The following is a 19,591-nucleotide window of genomic DNA, read 5'->3' as shown; positions in this document are numbered from 1 at the left end:
TTGACCAAGACATCATGTTATTTATTTTATGGGGTGGCAGAGAGGTGTGCACACACCACAGAGCAAGTGTGGAAGTCAGAAGACAATTTGCAGGAGTCGTTCTTATGCTACCGTGTGGGTTCTAGGACCAAACTCGGTTCATCATGATTGGCAGCAAATACCCTTACCCACTGAGCCATACCACCAGCCTCGAGACGCCATCTTCCACAGTGTATGACTATAGTCTAATGAAAAACATGGCCTGCAATTATTAGAACAAATTAGAGATGGCACAGAAGCCTTTTTTAATGGAGGAGAGATATCATTTTTGAAACCTTTAAACTCATATTCAAAATTTTTGTTATTGATCAAACTAGCAACCAGGACTACAATGAGTGGCAAGAATATTCTTACAGAGAAATTTGAAACATGTTCTCTTCTCTCAACTTTTATTCCCAGATGGGTAAAAATCATACAAGTTTTGTCCTTTGTAAGAAACAGAAATGAAAACATCAGAGCTGGAATTCATCAGCAGTTGGGGAACAGCTGAAAGCAGGAATGCGGGGCTAGCGGGAGCTGGGGAAGTTTGAAGTGAGCGGGGCTGTGTTGCGGACACAGGACAGGGCGGCGCAGGGTGGGCTAGGAAAAGAGAAAAGTGAAGACAAGCTAGATAGGGAAAGAAAGTCACGTCTCAACCCCAGGAAAGACAGGGAACCCGGGAGGCTTGAGCCTGGCAGGCAGTCACTAGCATCAGTGGCCACAGGGAGACACAGACGTCTGATAAGACAATCAGCAGAGGGCTTAGAGCTTTGGCCAGGGCAGAGACAAAGTGTCAGTGATAAATCTGAGTAGACACAATAAGCAAGGGCACTAGAGCAGCCTGGTGAGGTAACTGGACCGTGGGGGATAAATCAGGAGAGAGCATTTTCATGTGAATGACCACGTTAGACTTGGGTTCTTGGAAACAGCAATCTTCTCCACCTGGCACCAATGTAAAAGGAAAGGTCATTAAGCTAAATGGCAGACAGCAAGCCATAAACAACACAGCATCGTGAAATTTTAGAAGTCAGTGTTATGTAATAGTGACGTGTCCATTAACAGCATTTTAAAACTGGATAAAGCTGCAATTCTCTTCATTCGTAAAACACATGTTTAATACCTAGTGAAACCAAACTGTAGCACCATTGATTTTAGGGCCACAGACAGAGGCCGCCGATTTACTGTATAAAAACGGTACAAGTGCAATGTGGAAATCATCCTGGCAGGGAGCACACAGTGCCTTGGAGGACCAAAGCATTAGCTAGGTATCAGCCGTAGTGTCAGAATGAAACGGAACCAGCCCATCACCCTTCAAAGATCGCCTCTCAGAGTACAGCTCATTCTGAGAATGGAGAAGTAAAGTAAGGAGACTCAAGAATTTATTCTCTTCTTCCTTGTGCAGTTTGCTTTCCACGTATCCTCGGGGTAACCTGATTACTAACGATTCTTCCTTGCAGAGGACCAACTTGAATCAATAAACATAGAGGGCGAGGTGGTGGCTCCACTGGCAACATACTTGGCACAGAATCATGAGACCTGAGTTAAATCACTAGAACCCGCGGGGTGGGGGGGGGAGGGAGCAGGCATGGCAATGCACGTCTGTCAGCCCAGCTCTGGGATGACAGAGACAGGAGTATTGTGGGGGCTCACTGGCCAACCAACCTAGCCAAATCAGTGAAGAGACCCTGTCTCTACATATAAATTAGGGAACAATAGAAGACACCTGATAGTTCCACAACTCTGACTTCTGCACAGGCACGTGTACCTCTCTCACATACAATCATGCACACACATAAGTTCTGGCCTCCAAACAGTTGTGTGAATGTGTATGCATGCATGCACGCGCGCACACACACACACAAATACATAGAAAATAATCAAAAGGGGCAGGATTATAGTATCATGCAAACTTTCCTAAAATACTTGATTAGGTGGGCTGGTACGTCAGCGCCAGGGCCTGCATCTGAACTCCTGTTTGTTCACCCATCCAGCTCTCCCTTCCACCCGGTGCAAAGCAGGTGGAGAAGCGGGCCATATACAAATCTGGCTGGTGACACCTGTGCGAAATGACGAGTCCCCCAGGACAAAGAAAGAAAGAAGGCGTCGCCTGTCTCCTGGCACAGGAGATGGAAGTATCTAATGCCACCTCTGAAGTCTCCTGGCCAAGGCACTGAAAATCTTTCAACTCCCCATTCCTAATTGCCAGGTGAAGGGGGAGATGGGGGTAGGAGAACAAATTAAATTATGCCATGGGAGTACAAAGGGTTAAAATTCAGAATGGAGTGAATTCCACAGGACAGAGGACCTGGTTTTCTCAATTCAAACAGAACCAGACTGTAAGGAGGAAAAAAGAAATGGAGAACAGATGGATTGAGCGACCCCTGGGAGATAACCCACTAACTATGGAGCCGTTGTTTGGATTCTGACTCTAACCCACCAAGTGGGGGAAGAGTTTACAAGACAACAAAGGAAGTGTGAACGGAGGTCATACATTTGCGGGATGAGGATTCTGTCGTTTTCTGCGGTGGAGATAGCGTTGTGTTTTTTAAACCGTGTCTTCTCTTTGTTTTTTTTGTTTTTTTCAAAAACATACTACAGTGTTCGCAGATGAAATAATATGACATCTGGTCTTTGTTCCAAATATTCCAGTGGGGGAGGGGCAGATAAATGAAGCGAGATTGGCCACATGTTGATCACTGTTGAGGTTCCGTGGTTAGGATAAAGAGAGTCATTACACCGTTTTCTCTACTTTTGAATATGTTAAAATTATCCATCGTAAAAAGCTAAAAATAAAAGCCATGAGCAAGGCTTTCTGCCTGCTCTCCAGCACTTGTGTTCAAGGATGCTGTCCTCATCCCCGTTCCTTTCTCCGCCCGTTTGCCATGTGTGCGAGCACAATGTTTATAGAATACCTTCTACAGCATGAGCCCAGGTTAGGTGCTACCAATGGCCTTAACCTTCAAGAAATGAGAATGGGAGACAAAGAAGGGTGTGGGAGAACAGGGAGGTAGGAGAGGGGGGAGGAGAATGGGGAGGGAGAAGGGTGGGGCTCATTATTACAGCTCTTGAAGGCAATGCTGCAGGACCTGGAGCCAAAGGACCTAAAGGAACTGAAGAGTGGACACCTCCTGTGTTCCTTCATCACACACATCAACAGTTGGTGACAGTGTGGTTAATCTCTCCTGATGTTCTTCTTTGTCTCCTCAGAGAGATCTCCCTTCCTCTGAGAGGTCCTGATTGACCCATTTTAAGACTGGGGGTTTCCTGTTGCCTGTGCCCCGACAGTGAAGCACAGGCTCTGCCTCTCTCGGTTCCCCACTGGGCTCATGGCTACTGTGACGCTCCAGCCTCACACAAACACACATGTGTTTGAGCGCACATGGACACATGTCTATGAGCTTCCTCTGCTGTCCGTATAACTGGGAGCTGGCTCCATGTGACTGTAGGGAACAAGAGCCACACGTTACCGCCACACTGCAGGATGCACCAGTGGAAAGGGGCACCAACCAGGCAGCGGAAGCCATCAAAATGACACCCAGGCCTAGCTGTAAAAGGGGACAGGATGAGAAGAGGAAGAAAAAGGCGACAGCTTGCTGTCTGCCACCAAGAACAGCATCAGCCAATAGGGTTTATGTCAGTAACTGCAGGGCTAAACTTCAGTCTTTGCGGTCCCTAGCATACAAGTGGCCATTCCTAGGCAGAACTCTTAAAAAGGCTCACTTGTTTGGGGCTAAGAAGATGGCTCAGTCAAGATGAATAAAGAACTTGAGCTCAGTCCTCAGAACCCACATGAAAAAATGGACGTTCAAACCTATAATCCCAGTTCTGGGGAAGTAGAGACAGGAGGGACTTGATGACCGCCTGGCCTAGACCAACAGGTGAGCTCTAGGCTGAGCGAAAGACCCTGACTCAAAAGACAAGGTAGAGCGTGACTGCAGAAGGCAAATGACGCTGACCTTTGACCTCCACATGCATAGACCTGCACACATACATGTGTACACACATGACTACGCACACACATACATGTGTCATATTTTTTTCTATGTTGGCTCTTTCCTAGTGGTTGTCATGCTTTTGTCTAACCTGGTATGAGGGGGACACCCGTGTTCTGGTGGACTTTGACAGCCTGGAGGAGGGAGCTCCGCGGAACACCTGTCCAGGCCGTTGGGAGCGCTGCTGAGTTCCCATCACGACAGGATTTGTGGGAAGAACACTCAGTCAACACTGCAGCTCTTTAGCCCAGATGAATACGCTGCTCAATACTCTGGTGTGGGGGGGGGGGGCCGGGGGGTGGCCCAAAGTGGGCCACGGTAATTCTGTCTAAACAGAGCTCAGCTCTCTCTAATGAACAGGCTTTGGGTTCTTGAGTAAATCACTTGGGTAAATGACTTTACCTTTCTGGGTCACAGCTTTTCATCTGGGAAATTGAGACTCTGTACTTGAGAGCTGCAGGCTTCCGTGCTCCCGAATGCAGGGTTCTGTGAGCTCGGCCGTGGCTCAAGGAGGAGTAACAGCAGGCCCAGCCTAAGGAAAGGTACCTCCTCCACCTTCCTAGCGCTCAGTGCTTGCTATGCCCCCGGAAGTTTCCTCCTTCGAATCTGGCACAGACAGTGAACAGCTTATCAGTGTCAGCTCTCATCAATAGAAATTACCTCTAAGGAAAACAAATCACTACGTAACAGCATTAGAATTCATGCTGAAGACCAGAAAATGGTGATTTGAAATTGAGAAGATCTGCGTTTGGATTCCACTCCTGCCAGGCACTCAATGCATGACTCTGAACGTGTTATTTAAAACATTTGAGCCCATGTCCCTTACTGGGAACATGCAGACAGCAGTAACCTGCAGATTTGTGGGAAGAAAGAAATCAAAACAAGAGATAACTCGTGACTGATTCTAGACATTAAATTCTTCGCAGTATGCCTGATGGCCACTCCATTTCCGTTCCTACCCTGAACTTTTCATTCACAAAATAACCATTATTGCCCTGTGTTATTAACGAACGTTCTATCTTTAATCAAACTCTCAGGAGGCCCCTCGCAGCCTGTCTCCTCACTAAACCTCAACGAATGGCAATTTCAGTTTAAACCCTTTCACCCACATACACTTAGACATCTACAAACACCAGCATTGTTTCTATTAGTTCAAGGCCATGTCTTCAACCCCCTTAAAATGCCTGCCTGAGAGAGCCGATGCTATCCAAAAAATTCACTGCTGTACAGCTCACACCTGTTGGTAGGTCCCTAACCTTGCCTTTCTATAACATTATAAAATCTTCCCTTACTCCCTTTCTAGACTGGAGATGCAACTCAGTAGTAGAGTGCTTGCCTGTCATTTGTGAAGCACTGAGTTCTGTCACACACACACACACACACACCATACACACACACACACACACACACACACAACACACACAACACACACACACACCAAAAACAAAAAAACAAAAACAGAACAAAGCAACAAAAACATGACTGAACTTCCATTTTCTGCCACCCATCGACACCTCTTAGCTCCTCCGAGCTGCTCACACACTTCAGGCAAAGTCTCCCCAGTCTCCCAGGTCTCTCCTCAGTGAGCAAGGGCCCAGCTTTAGTGGGCAGTTTACTCTAATTTGAAATTTGCCCAAAGGTGGGAGAAGTTTGCTTCTCCTTCAGATGAGCACCAGTTAATAGCCCAGATCGGCTGATCACAAAGGCCTTCCTTGGCATCCTGCAGGGCCTCCCCTTTGCTCACCCCAGCATTAAAAAGGCTCTTTGCTTAGGTGGAGAAGCAGGACCAAACTGATCCATGGTGTTTCCTTCTGAGAGCCCTAAAAGGCAACACAAAACAGGCTGGAGACCCAGAAATGCAACACGTAGGAAGTTAAAACACTAAGTAACACTTCCTGAAGCCCTACAGAGATGAGAAGAGACATGGTGGGGTTCAGCAAGGAGAAAGAGCCTAAAGTGCCTCAGACTTTGAGTTGGAATCTCAGAAAGGCTATAGTCCATGAATAAAGCAAAAGTCAAAATAAAATATTCCTTAAAAAGAATGAAATATGGAATTAAATCTTTTTAATCCATATTTGAAAATAACTCTTAACATTTGGAAGAAAATCCAACATTCTCTGAAAACAGGCAACATTCACAGCCCTGCAGTGGTCTCAGGTGCCGCCCAGTGTTCTCTCGAAAACCCACAAACAGCCAGCCTGGTCTGCATAGTAAGTTCCAGGAGAGCCAAAGCTACATAATAAAGAAACTCTGTCTCCAAACAAACAAACAAAAGTCCCAAATCGTCCAGGCATGGCTATGCAAGCCGGTAATCCCAGCAACTGGGAAGCTAAAACAGCAGAGTCACAGGTCTGGTGTCAGCCAGGGTCGCATGGGTTCCCACACAAGACGCTGTCTCCAACAGAAGAAAGAAGGGGTGGGGGGAATGGAAGAGGGAAAGAAGAGAAGGGGGAGAAGAACAAAGCCAAATGACCAAACTCAGAGGGAAGCAGGCAACCAAGAGAACATGGTCCAGATGCTGACATTCTTAGACATGGACCTTGCAAGAACTTTGGCATCATCAAGAGAAGGGATGGCAAGTAAAGAATCTCAGCAGAGAACTGGAGTCTGTTTTTAAAGGAGAGAGAGAAGTGAGTAAAAGCTGTAGCACTCAGAAACATAACTTAGACAGGCTGGCCTTGGCACAACAGACTAAGGCAGTTGGACACCCTCTCATCACGTTCAGCTATTATAAACCTAGACAGGCCTGTCAAGGACAGCGGGCTGGAGATGTGGCTCGCTGGAGGCAATGTTCTTACAGCGTGTGTGAGGTCCTGGGCTCGCTCCTCAGTAACATAAGGGAGGGAACACTTATCTCAGCACTCTGGAAAGTTCACATGTAACAGACTGAGCAAGCAGCACTCATGTGAACTTACTGAGTTTTAGGTAAGATTAGCACAAGGCATAGGTGGTTCTGCCTGGGACCACACCCATGTGCTCCCCCGTCTTCACCATGGCATTCTACCCCAGTGTAACATCATCAGAACCAGCAGCCTCGGGGCCACTGACAAAGAAATTCTTTTGATATGAAGGGTTGGAGAGATGATGATTAGCCACAGGCTTCTGGAAAGGGACGGCAGCTCCTCTACCCTAACAATGCTCTTGTTTGAGCAAGTTGCAGACTAACCAGACACCAGACAGGGTATTCTAGATGTCAAGTCTGCCAGAGGAGGCTTGACACCTCCTTACATAGCCACGGTTCACCAGACAGAGGGCATATGTGAAGCAGAGACCAGAGTGGGTCCAAACCACTCATACATGCAAGGCAAAGGCAGCCTAAGCATATGCAGAGAGAATGCACACATGTGTTCACTGGAAGACCCTCCCCAGCTCACATTCTGAGACATGCACAGAGAGATGGAGACTCAGTGACTTGAGATATTTGAATCTATCCTCTAAGCAGTCATGGAAGACCCATAGGCAGCTTGACTTTAATATTTTTTTAAAATGAGAAAAATAACTGAGCAGAGACATAACAATTTATTATTATGAACGCTGATTATTGTAGATTTCAAAATTTAGAACAGAGCTGGCGAGATGGCTCAGTAAATGAAAGTGCTTGCTGCCAAGCCTAAAGACCCAAGTTCAACCCCTGGGACCCACACGGTAGAAGGAGAGAACCAGCTCCTGCAACTTGTCTTTCAACTTCCTAACACTTATTATGGCGTGTGTGTGCCCACTCCCACCCAAACAAACCATTAATAAATTTAAATATAATAAAAACTGTCTCATAGGGAACTAAATCACAATATGGAGTTATTAAAATATAGATGCTCCATTTACGGCTGAGTACTTCACAGTCTCCTAGTCTCTGCACCTTGACCAACTATGGGTCTCTGTGTCTCCACCAACATCTGTTGCAAAAACAAGCTTCTCTCAATGAGGGCTAAGAAATGTGCTAATATATGGATATAATGATAAGTCATTAGGAACTGGTTTAATACCATGTCCATTTATCTGAATAATAGCAGTAATATCTCCCATAGGGCCTATGATGTACCATGCCACAGTTCTTAGCCCCCAGAATGGTACTGGGTGTGTGTTTTATCTCGTGCAACAGGTCTTAACTCAGTCAGAAAGTAGCTGGCTACTCCCATGCTATGCATGCCACTATTACACCAACAGCTGTAGTTATTTTCATTCTCAGAGTTATTACATATTGCGACCCCTACAGCAATCACTAAGAAAAATAACAAAGAAACAAAATAGACTATTAAATTGTCTCTAGAATTATATAGAAAACATAAAAGAAGGAAAAAGTACAAAATAGACAGGAAATATATAGAAATATATATAACAAATATGTAATAGAATATATAAAATATAATATAAATAGAAATACCAGAATGGCAGGAATAAAATTTTATCAATGATTATATTAAATATGAATGAACCATGCATTCCACTCAGAAGATAGACATTGCCCAACTGGAAAAAGGAGGACAGCAAACTAAACCCAATCTCCCAGAGGTTCACCTTAATTCTCACAGGAAAATGACACACCAGGAAAACAGCAGCATAAGGAGCTAAAATATCTACACTAATGTCAGAATAAAACATGCTAGAAAGAAATATTACTAAAGGCAAAAGGAAGTTCTTGTAAAATTAAACTGATAAATACATAAGGAAGATGCAGTAATCATAAACGCATAAGCAATTAATAACAGAACCCTAAAAATCAGAAAGCAACATCTGACAAATGTAATAAAAAGAGGCCCACAACAGCCAGGGCAGAGATTTCGGTGCCCTGTTCTCAGTAACTGACAGGATGCTTGAGCCAAAAAGTCAACAGATGCTCAAACTGCCAACCAAGTTGACCTGATGTTAGAAAACTTCTTCTCAGTGACTGTAGGTACATGAAACACTGATAGAGATAAAACACATACTGGACCACAAAAGTCTCAAGAAACTTTAAGTTTAAACTAACAAAATAGCCAGGCTTGGTGGTGCACACTTTTAATCCCAGCACTTGGAAGGCAAAGGTAGGTGGATCTCTGTGAGTTCTAGGCCAGCCTGGCCCACATAGAGAGTTCCAGGTCTACATGAGAAACCCTGTCTCAAAAAATGAAACAAAAATGATCTAAAATATATTTTCTTATCATAATAGAATTATGTTAGAGACCCACACCAAAAGACATCTGGACAGATACTAAATGCTTGGAAAGTAAGCAACGTTCATTTTTTAAGCCCCAAGAATCAAAGGATAAATCAAATTGGAATTCTAAACACATTTTAACTGAATGCGAATATCATAAATTTAAGATATAAGGAAATGATGCCCAGATAACATTTTACTACTACATGCCTAATTAGAAAAGGGCAGCCTAAGTCAGGAACCCATTTTCAGCTTTTAGGAGACAAGGAACAAATGTCACCCACAGAAAGCCCCAGGAAGGGTCTAAGAAGGAAGTACTAGGGGAGGGTGCCAAGGGGCAGAAAACAAACAACAGGGAAAAGCATAAAACTGGAAGTTATAAAGAAAATTCCACAAACTCTTATTTAAACTGGCCAAGAGAATAAAAGAACAGAGAATAAAGAGATTATCAAATACATATAAAGTTGGAACATCACTACTATTTATAGAAATTAGATGGACAAAATGAACAGTTTCCTAAAAACCCACAAATTGAAAAGAAAAAAAAAAGCCCTCTATCTGAATAGGCCTACCGAAAGAAAAAGCATGGATGAGCCAATAAATAAAAATATTCTTCAAAACAATTCCCATGCTCATATGGCTTCACGGGGAAAAAAAATCTACCAGATCAGGAAGGGAATGAGACCAGCTCTTACAAAGTGCTCTCAGAGTGTAAAGGAGAGAGCCCTTCCAAAGCCACATGGTGATATCAAAGGAGAAGTACAGAACATGCTTCCCAAACATGGACACAAAAGTCCTTTTAGAAGAGATTAAAAGCAAATTTAGCACCACGGGAAAAGTAGAACATCCTTTCCAGATGGGACAAGTGAGATTTCGTTCTGGAAAGCAACATTGGCTTCAAGCTGAAAACTGTTAGCAGGAAAGGGTGTGTAGCATTCAATACATGCACAGGCAACAAAATCAGCACCCACCAAAACTTCAAACTATATATACTCCCATATACTCCCAGCCTGAGAGTGAGCAACCCCCAATACAATCTGTATACAATGGCCCCAGACTCACTGCTTTCCCTTCAAGGTCAAAAGCAAAGCGCGGAGGTCTGCGTTTGCCAGTGAACAGGGTATGGATGGCCACGTGTCACTTCTAACTCAACACTGCAGGGGAAGCAAGGCAAGCATGACAAAAAGAGAGGGAGGGGAGATAAAGGAAAGGAGGGAACAGCAAAAGGAGCAAGTGAAGGGGGACAAAAAGAAAAGGGTCCAGATTTGAAAAGAAAAAGTGGAACTTCATTGATCCTCAGGTTACGTGGGCTTCTGTAGATTGTGACAAGGAGTTCACAAACAATAAGTGAATTTAGCAGGGTTACAAGGCACGAGGAACAAATACAAGAGTCAAATTCATGTCTGCATATTACCAATAAACTCTTCAGTTATTCAGTATGCCATATACCAGCAAAAAATAACCTATAAAAATTAACAATGTTGCCAGGCAGTGGTGACACATGCCTTTAACCCCAGCACTCAGGAGGCAGAGGCAGGTGAATCTCTGTGAGTTTGAGGCCAGCCTGATCTACAAGAGCTAGTTCCAGGACAGGGGCTCCAAAGCTAAAGAGAAATCCTGCCCTCCCCCAAAAAAACCATCATTCATACCAGCATGAAAATAATAAAAATTCCAGTGAAGAGACCCAGTGGAAAAAATGTCAGACTTACATATTAGATGTGACCAGACCAATTAATATTAATGAAAATGTTGAGATCTAAATCATGAAAAGACATTCCATACTCAAGAACTGGAAAACTCAAAGAACACTGTGAAAAAGTCTGTTCACCACAATCTATTCATGGGGTCAACACGACCACTATCAAAATCTCAGAAGGGAATTTTTTGGTATAAATTAGTAAATTTATCTTAATATTTATATGGGAGTGGGTACGATTTGAAATAATCAAATAAATTTTTGGAAAAAAAACATTTGAACAATTTATACTAAGCAATTTCAGATTTTTAATATAAAGTAATGGCATGATACAGGGTAAAGAAAGTTATGAGAATGGATGAACAAATGATAGATTATGTAATTATTAATAGATGATAGTGATGATGTGAAGATAGATAGGTAGAAAGATGGATGGATAGATAGACAGATGATAGACAGATTCAAATTGAGAGTCCAGAAATGATTACATATAAGTACCACCATACTTAACTGTCAATTCATTTTTGATAAAAGCACTAAGACAATTTAAAGTCAAAATTATACTCCTTTTGAGGAATACTAGAGGAAAATTATTTCATGCCTATATTCAAATAAATACCTTAGCCAAGCTGTAAATACAAACACCAAATAAATAATAGAAATAGACGCTACACCAACAGAGAACTTATGAAGGGGATATGGAAAACGCCACCTCAGATGCCTCAAGTTCCTAGGTATGACACCAAAGCTGTGCCACAGGCAAACACATTCACAGTTGGAACTTAATTTAAAACTTCTATGTAGACAGTCAAGATTGTCCAGAGATTCAAGAAAACAACTGCAAGTCATACAGCCAGCAAAGACCTTGTGTCCAGAGGATAAAAACTTTAAACAGTCAGTATCGGCCAACAAGACGGCACAGTGGGTAAAGGGACTCGCTTCCAAGCCTGACAACCTGAGTTTGATTCTTGGAGTCTATATGGTGGGAGAACCAGTTTTGCAATTTACCCTCCGACTTCCAATCATGTCTCATCTCACACATACACACATGCACGTACACACACACGCGCGCGCGCGCACACACACACACACACACACACACACAAATGTAATAAAAAGGTAAAATGTGCAAAATACTTGAATAGGCATTTCTTCAAACAAAACTTTCAAGTGGCTAAAACAGGCATTAAAAACATGAGTAACAGAAGCTTTTTAGTTTCAGAAGGTCCCATTCATTGTCAATCTCAGTGTCTGTGTTACTGGCATTATATTCAGGAAGTTGTCTCCAGTACCAATGTATCTGAAGCTATTACCCACTTTCTCTTCTATCAGGTTCAGTGTAACTGGATTTACGTTGAGGTCTTTGATCACTTGGACTTGAGTTTTGTGCAAGGCAATAGATAAGGATCTATTTGCATTCTTCTGCATGCTGACATCCAGTTATGCCAGCACCATTTGAAGAGGCTCTCTTTTTTCCATTGTATAATTTTGTCTTGTCAAAAATTAGGTATTCATAGGTGTGTGGGTTTATGTCAGGGTCTTTGATTCAATTCCACTGATCCATCTGTCTATTTTTATGCCAACAGCAGACTGTTTTTATTACTATAGCTCTGTAGTAGAGTTTGGAATCAGGGAAAGTGATACCTCCGGAAGTTCTTTTATTATACAGGATTGTTTTAGTTATCCTGAGTTTTTTGTTTTTCATTGTGAAGTTGAGTACTGTTCTTTCAAGGTCTGTTAAGAATTTTGTTGGGGCCAGGCAGTGGTGACACATACCTTTAATTCCAGCACTCAGGAGGCAGAGGCAGGCAGATCTCTGAGTTCAAGGCCAGCCTGCTCTACTAAAGCTAGTTCCAGGACAGGTTCCAAAGCTACACAGAAACCTTGTCTCGAAAAACCAAAAAAAGAATTGTGTTGGGATTTTGATAGGGATTGCATTGAATCTGTAGATTGGTTTTGGTATGGTGGCCATTTTTACTGTTAATCCTACCAATCTAAGAGCATGGGAGATCTTTCCATCTTCTGACATCTTCTTCACTTTCTTTCCTCAAAGACTTGAAGTTCTTGTCATACAGGTCTTTCACTTGCTTAGTCAGAATGATCCCAAGATATTTTATATTATTTGTAGCTATTGTGGAGGGTGTTGTTTCCCTGATATCTTTCTCAGTCTGTTGTGGGGATGGGAACATGAGGGATCAGACTGGAGGCAGGATAGAGGGGGAGCATAATGACAGAGCTGTCTTGATGGGGGTCTTTTGGGGTCAGGAAGAAACCTGGTGCAAGAGAAACTCCCATGAATCTACAAGGATGACCTCAGCTAAGACTCCTAGCAATAGTGGATACATAGCCTGAACCAGCCATCTCCTGTAATCGGATTGGTCACTACTCTAATCATTATCAGAGAGCCTTCATTCAGTAACTGATGGAAGCAGAGATTCATAGGCAAGCAAAATTGGGTTGAGCTCCGGGAATCCTGTTGAAGAGAGGGAAGGAAGGATTGTACAAGCCATGGGGGAGAGGGGTCAAGGCCATCACAAGGGAACCCACAGAGGCAACTAACCTGGGCTCATAGGAAGTCACAGACACTGGACCAACAGCTAAGGAGCCCACATGGGGCTGACTTAGGCCCTCTATATGTGTGACAGTTGATATACTTGTGGGACTCCTAGCAGTGGTAGTGCAGCTTGTCCCTGACACTTTGGCAGGCTTTTGGGAACCTAGTCCTCATGCTGAGTTGCCATACCAAGCCTTAAAATGAGGGGAGGAGCTTAGTCCTAACTCAGCTTGATATGCCATGCTTTGTTGACACCCATGGGAGGCTAGCCCCTTTCTGAACAGAAACAGAGGAGGAGTGAATCTGGGGGGGGTGATGTCAGAGGGGTGATGGGAAGAGAGAATGGGAGGAAAAAAGGGAGAGGAAACTGGTCAGGATGCAAAATAAATGAATAAATTTAATTAATAATAAAAATACATGAACAACATGACTAGCCCTTATACAAAAAAATTAAGTCACAAATTGAAATCTATATACCAAGAGCTCAAAGATGGCTTAGAGAGTAAGAGCACTTGCTGCAAAAGCATGAATGTCTGAGTTCAAATCCCCAGAACCCACATAAAGAGGTGTGTGTGGTCTCACACACTTGTAACCCCAGGGCTGTGGGTCATTGGGGATGTAGGAGAGTCCTTGGGACTTGCTGGCTGCCATCCCAGCTCCAGGTTAGAGAGAGACACTGTCTCAAGCACTTAAGTCAGAGAATGGATAGGGTAGGTAGCTCTTCTGGCCTCTGCATGCCCACACAGGCACCCTGTCCTGAAAACACACATAAACCTATAGTATACCCACATATAAAAATGAGTAAATACACTTACAAAGAAATACACAAACCTACTAGAATGGCTGTGGTCAGCAGCTGTTAAAAAGGCTGTAAAGAAACTAGGACCTTCATACTCTGCTGATGGGAATATAAACTTGGGGTAAAATTTGATGATTTCTTAAAAAGTTAAATATACTTCCAGCATATGACATGACATTTTATTTGTAGGGATTTTACCCACCCAAAAAAAATTAAAGTGCATATCTACACAATGGCTTACATGGGTGCTAGTGGAAATATTCTTCAAGGTGTGCAATAACTAGAAAGAATTTTCACTAACTGATGAATGGATAAACAGTCTATGGTATATCCATATAATCAGATACTGTTCAACAGCAAATAGAAGAATAAAATAATCTATGATTTGCATAAATCTCAAAATCATTAACCTAAGTGAAAGAAGCTACAGGCAAAAGATCACAAATTGCATGACTCACTACATGTCATAGCAACAGAAAAGGCAGTTGCAAATCAATCATAGCACACTTGCCCAGCATTCATGAAGACCTAGATTCAACCCCTAGAATGGGAGAAACAAAACAGTAGAAGTCTGAGGGGTGGAAACAGAGGTTATGGAATCATGCAAAAGCATTCTGGGAATCGGTAGAAACGTCCTCACACTAAATGATGATAAGGGTGTAGAACTCTATAAATTGAACTAATGTTACTGAATTCACAAAGAATATGCCCTATGTTATAGAAGTCACACCCCATAAGCTGTAACGAATAAGAAACTAAAGAGAAGATAAAAGCATTCACTCTGAGAGAGATCATTGGAAAGTCTCCATACCAAAAGCAAAAGGGAAAATGACAATGGAAAACACAGAAGAGAGTTTGTGCCAAAGAAGACAAAGTAGAAAGGTCTGGCAGATGGGCATTCATACATCCAGAAGGAGAGGAGGGGACGGAACCAGACAAAGTACTGCTTGCTGAGATAATTGCCAAGAATAGTCCACAACTAACTCAAGAAGTCGTCCATGATTCTCCAAGCAGGAGATAGGAGGGGAATGTGCCTCAGAACATTCCAACAAAACACCACAAACCAAAAATCAAGAAAAACATGTTCATGGAGGAAAAAGGCACACACCTTCAGAGGACCAACAATAAACTGACCATGGACTTCTCTATCGAAAAGAAGAGAGGGAGGAAGGGGAGGAGGAGAGGAAATGATGACCTACGACAACCGAGGACAAGGAAGCTACATCTTTAAAACAGTAAAAGAAATTGGCAGCTCAGAGTTCTCCATGCGGTAAAAACATGATTCAAAAATTAAGACAATATAAAGAAACTTTCAAAAATTAAAATTAGAAATATCATCCAAATGAGCTCTTCCACTAGGAAGAAGATAAGCCAAGACGGAAGCGCATACTCACATGCAGGAATGAAGAGACGTTTCAAGTGGAAATAAATTCTGGCTGCCACAATGACATACCCTGTGATTTCAGCCACCTGTCGGGGTAAGGTGGGAGGTCTGTAGGCGCACTGAACATCGGGGGCGGGGATAAAGACTAACCTAGAGGGACGCAAAGAGAGGAACGGATGCCGTAGTCAGTCCCTTGCACAACAGATGAAATAATAAACTAACAAGCTGGACAGATAATAAGTAAACATAGAAACAACCTTAACGAGACTTGATTAATCAAAAAGTACAAGGAGAAAGGGGACAAAGGTGCATGGGATGATTAAAGATCAAATAGACGGAAGCTAAAACCAGAACATGCTATTGGTTGCTGTCAACATAAATGGGCCTTCGGGTACTCTGAGGACTGTCAGAAGATGTGGACAGACAAACAAATAATATGCTGTTTATAAAAGAAGCAATGGCCAAAGACTTGACAGTACAGGAAACAGTCACACCATGCAAACACTGAAAAAAGGAAGGAAGAAGGACACTGATCAGACACTGAGGCTTTTGAGTCAAGGACCACTAGAAGAACTGAAGACAGGCATTGCGTAACAGGAGGCCAACACATGAGAAGCTATTACAAATATGTATATATCTATGATAGACTCCTGACTATATATGAAAAATTATGGAATGAAAGGGAGAAATAGACACAGATTTCAAGAGAGAGATTTAGCTTAACTTTCTCTAAACTGACAGAATAATCAGACAAAAAGATGTTTAGTTACATCAGAACCCAACAAATAGATCCTTAGACCACCTTCAAAACATTGGAAATTAAGCAGTAAATGAGAAAACTGCCTCTAGGCCAAAAAGAAAAGCAGAATGGCCATTATAAAACATACTGAGCAGAAAAATAAAGACACAACATGAACAGGCAAAAGATGCTTCCTGATCCAGGCCCAAGAGGAAAGCACAGAGCTCTGAATACATGAATGGGAAAGAAAGGAGAGTAACAGATAGGAGAAAATAGTGAGCAAGACACAGCAATAAACAAATCAGGGGGAGAAGGCACATAGCAGCAAAGGGGGGGGGTGAAAGAAAGAAAGGAAGAAAGGAAGAAAGGAAGGAAGGAAGGAAGGAAGAAAAGATCAAAATAGGCTCCCGAGAAAATAATAAATTTGATAGACTCCCAAGTTAGACTGAACAAGGGCAAAGAAGGTGCAAACTGTCGATGCCAGGGCTGTAAGGGGCACCACGTGTATTCTCTGCAAAGCTTGATATGGCTTTATAATCAACTTGCCTGCATAAATTTGGAGATTTAGATCAAGTGGCAAAATCCCTTAAAAAGAGAAATAAACTCCTACAATTAAGAGCACAAAATATTCACCTAGACACATTATGTCTCTAATTTAAATTTTCTACCAAAAAAAAAAACTCTAGAACAAATGGCTTCAATACGGATTGATTTCACACAGTTCAGGGAGAACTACAACAAATCTCTCCCAGAGGACCGGACATTTCCTAGGTAATTGTATAAAAACCACACATCCTTAATATCTAAACAAGTCATGGGGGAGGGGCCTTAGAAGGCCAATTTCTCCCCCAGCACAAACACAAAAATCACAAACAAAATGCTGGTAAACTGAAGCAAACAGGACACATAAACGACAGCACACCGTTGAGCTGATGGCGAGGTGGAAATCTGCTTCGTCCAGCTTTTGCTTCCACTATGGCTGCCATGTGGGCAAACTGAAGGCAAAGCAATTGTGTGATCTTTGCAATAGAGGAAAAGCATTTGCTAAAACTCAAATTAGCTCACCACTAGAATATTGATCAAACTAGAAACAAAAATATTTTAATCAAATAAAAATAATACTTACACACCCTTAACTACTCAATTTTCCCCTGAAATTGAGTATGAGATAAACACATGCTAAGATCATTTCCATTTAAAATCACAACTGAGGCTCTAACTGGTATGAAGAGGCAACAAAAAACAAAAGGGATAAGGATTGGATAAGAAAAATATAAAACTCTATATTCACTGTGCAAGGTAACACACACACCAGAAATGCAAATTATTCTGGAACTATCAAGATTGAGCAGCAAGTTAACAAAATCCCCAGAGTCAAGGCAAATTGACAGAAGTCTATTATGTTTATAGACACAAGCAGAACAATTAGAAAGCAAAACTTTTACAGGCGTGATTCAGAAAAAAAGAATCAATGTAATGAAAAATGTGCAGGATTGCTGCAAGGAAAATCTAATTAGATGGAGAGTTATACTGGCTCCATTGGGAGAGGACTCAGTAATGCAAAGTCATCCACTCTTCCAGAGTACATGTACAGAACAATCCCAATCCAAACTTCAGTTAGTGGGGTGTGTGTGTGTGTGTGTGTGTGTGTGTGTGTGTGTGTGTGTAAACTAACACAGTGATTCTAAAATGTATATGTAAATGTTAGACATTAGAAATAGGTTAAAAGAAAACTAAAAAGAAAAAATGAGTACTTAGCACTACAAAATGTGAGCAGTTTTATTAGGAAAATAGCCCAAACAGATCAAATATAGAGGTCAGAAACAAACTCACAAACATCCAATGGATCTATAAAAAGAAAGCTTTTGCAGTTCAGTGGGGGAAAGGATGATGTTTTCAATAAGTAACCCTAAATCAACAGATACATACATACATACATACATACATACATATGTATGTGTGTGTATATATATATATATAAAAATCATTACCCTAGCTCATAACTTCACACTACACACCCCCCAAAAAACAATTCTATCTGGTTTTAGATGTGTGAAAAAGTCAAATCCTAAAACTTCTTGATAACCCAGGAGAATACCTTTAAAACCTTGAGACAGCCAAAAGTTCTCAAGATACAGGAAACACTGACCCTAATTGGAACTCATAAAATTAAATACTTGTGTGCTGTTCCAATTAATCAGGGGTTTTTTTGGTTTTGTTTTTTTTTGGTTTTGTTTTGTTTTGTTTTTCTTTTTGCTGTGGGTATAATGCTCTTGTACACTGTAGAGATTTGTCACTCAAATTGGTTTAATTTAATTTAATTTAAACACTGATTGGCTAGTAGCCAGACAGGAAGTATAGACAGGGCAACAAGACTAGAATTCTGGGAAGAGGAAAGTCAGAGACACAGTCACTGGCCAGATACAAAGGAAGCAAGATGAGAATGCCTTGCTAAGAAAAGGTACCAAGCCACATGGCTAAACATAGTTAAAAATTATGGGTTAAGTTGTAAGAGCTAGTTAGTAATAAGTCTGAGCTAATAGGCCAAATAGTTTATAATTAATATAAGCCTCTGTGTGCTTCTTTGGACTGAATGACTGCAGGACTGGGTGGGACAGAAACTTCTGTCTACACTTGTGCATATCAAAATAAGTATAAAATTAAGAAGCCACTGTATAGAAGAAAATGTTTGTGACACATGTATCTCCAAAGAATTTCCAACCAGAAAATATTAAGAATTTCATAAAACTTATTCAAAACAAAACAAAAATTGTTAAGGTAAAAACAAACTTTTTTCATGAACAACCAAAATCTTAACTAGCATTCTATAGAAGAGGTTATTCAAATGATTAATCAAATACATGAAAAATTATTCAACATCACTTATTGGGAAACTTCAATGAGATTCTGACCCTCTTTTTACTCTCCACTGTGCACAGTAATCCAAAGTGTGAATGAGAAGAGCTCCCATACACAATGCTGGGTCTGCAGGCGGCACAACCACTTTGGCCCAACTGTTAAGCATCAAGGCTAAATACTGCCTAACCTATGACCCTTCCAGTACTAGCAGATTCTCAATCTATCACACACATGTCTAAGTATAGGAAGGTTCACAGGCCACATGTGATGCTGCTTGGCTTTAATCCCAGAACTTTATTTATATGCTGAGACAAAAGGATCATGAGTCCAAGGCCTTCCTGGGCTCCATAATGAGAGCCTGTCATGTGTGTGTGTATGTGTGTGTATGAGATATATATTCATAATAGCAGTATTTA

General features: G+C 41.8%; 1 protein-coding gene across 2 annotated transcripts in view; it reads right to left on the bottom strand.

Moving 5' to 3' along the window:
• Rnf182 (ring finger protein 182) overlaps nt 1-19,591 on the bottom strand; it is a 51,615-nt gene that overhangs the window by 15,950 nt on the left and 16,074 nt on the right. The window contains exon 2 of one of the 2 annotated variants that reach the window (XM_048417328.3): nt 15,588-15,727. The exons of the other annotated variant lie outside the window; for it this stretch is intronic. The gene's annotated coding sequence lies outside the window, so the exon portion shown is untranslated. The remainder of the gene's footprint in view (nt 1-15,587; nt 15,728-19,591) is intronic. 2 annotated transcript variants of the gene reach the window in all.

This window comes from Myodes glareolus, chromosome 14 (assembly GCF_982192425.1).
Source record: "Myodes glareolus chromosome 14, mMyoGla1.1, whole genome shotgun sequence".
Classification (NCBI taxonomy): Eukaryota; Metazoa; Chordata; class Mammalia; order Rodentia; family Cricetidae; genus Myodes; species Myodes glareolus.
Note: the sequence above shows the minus strand (reverse complement) of the source record. Positions and strands in the feature narration are given on the sequence as shown.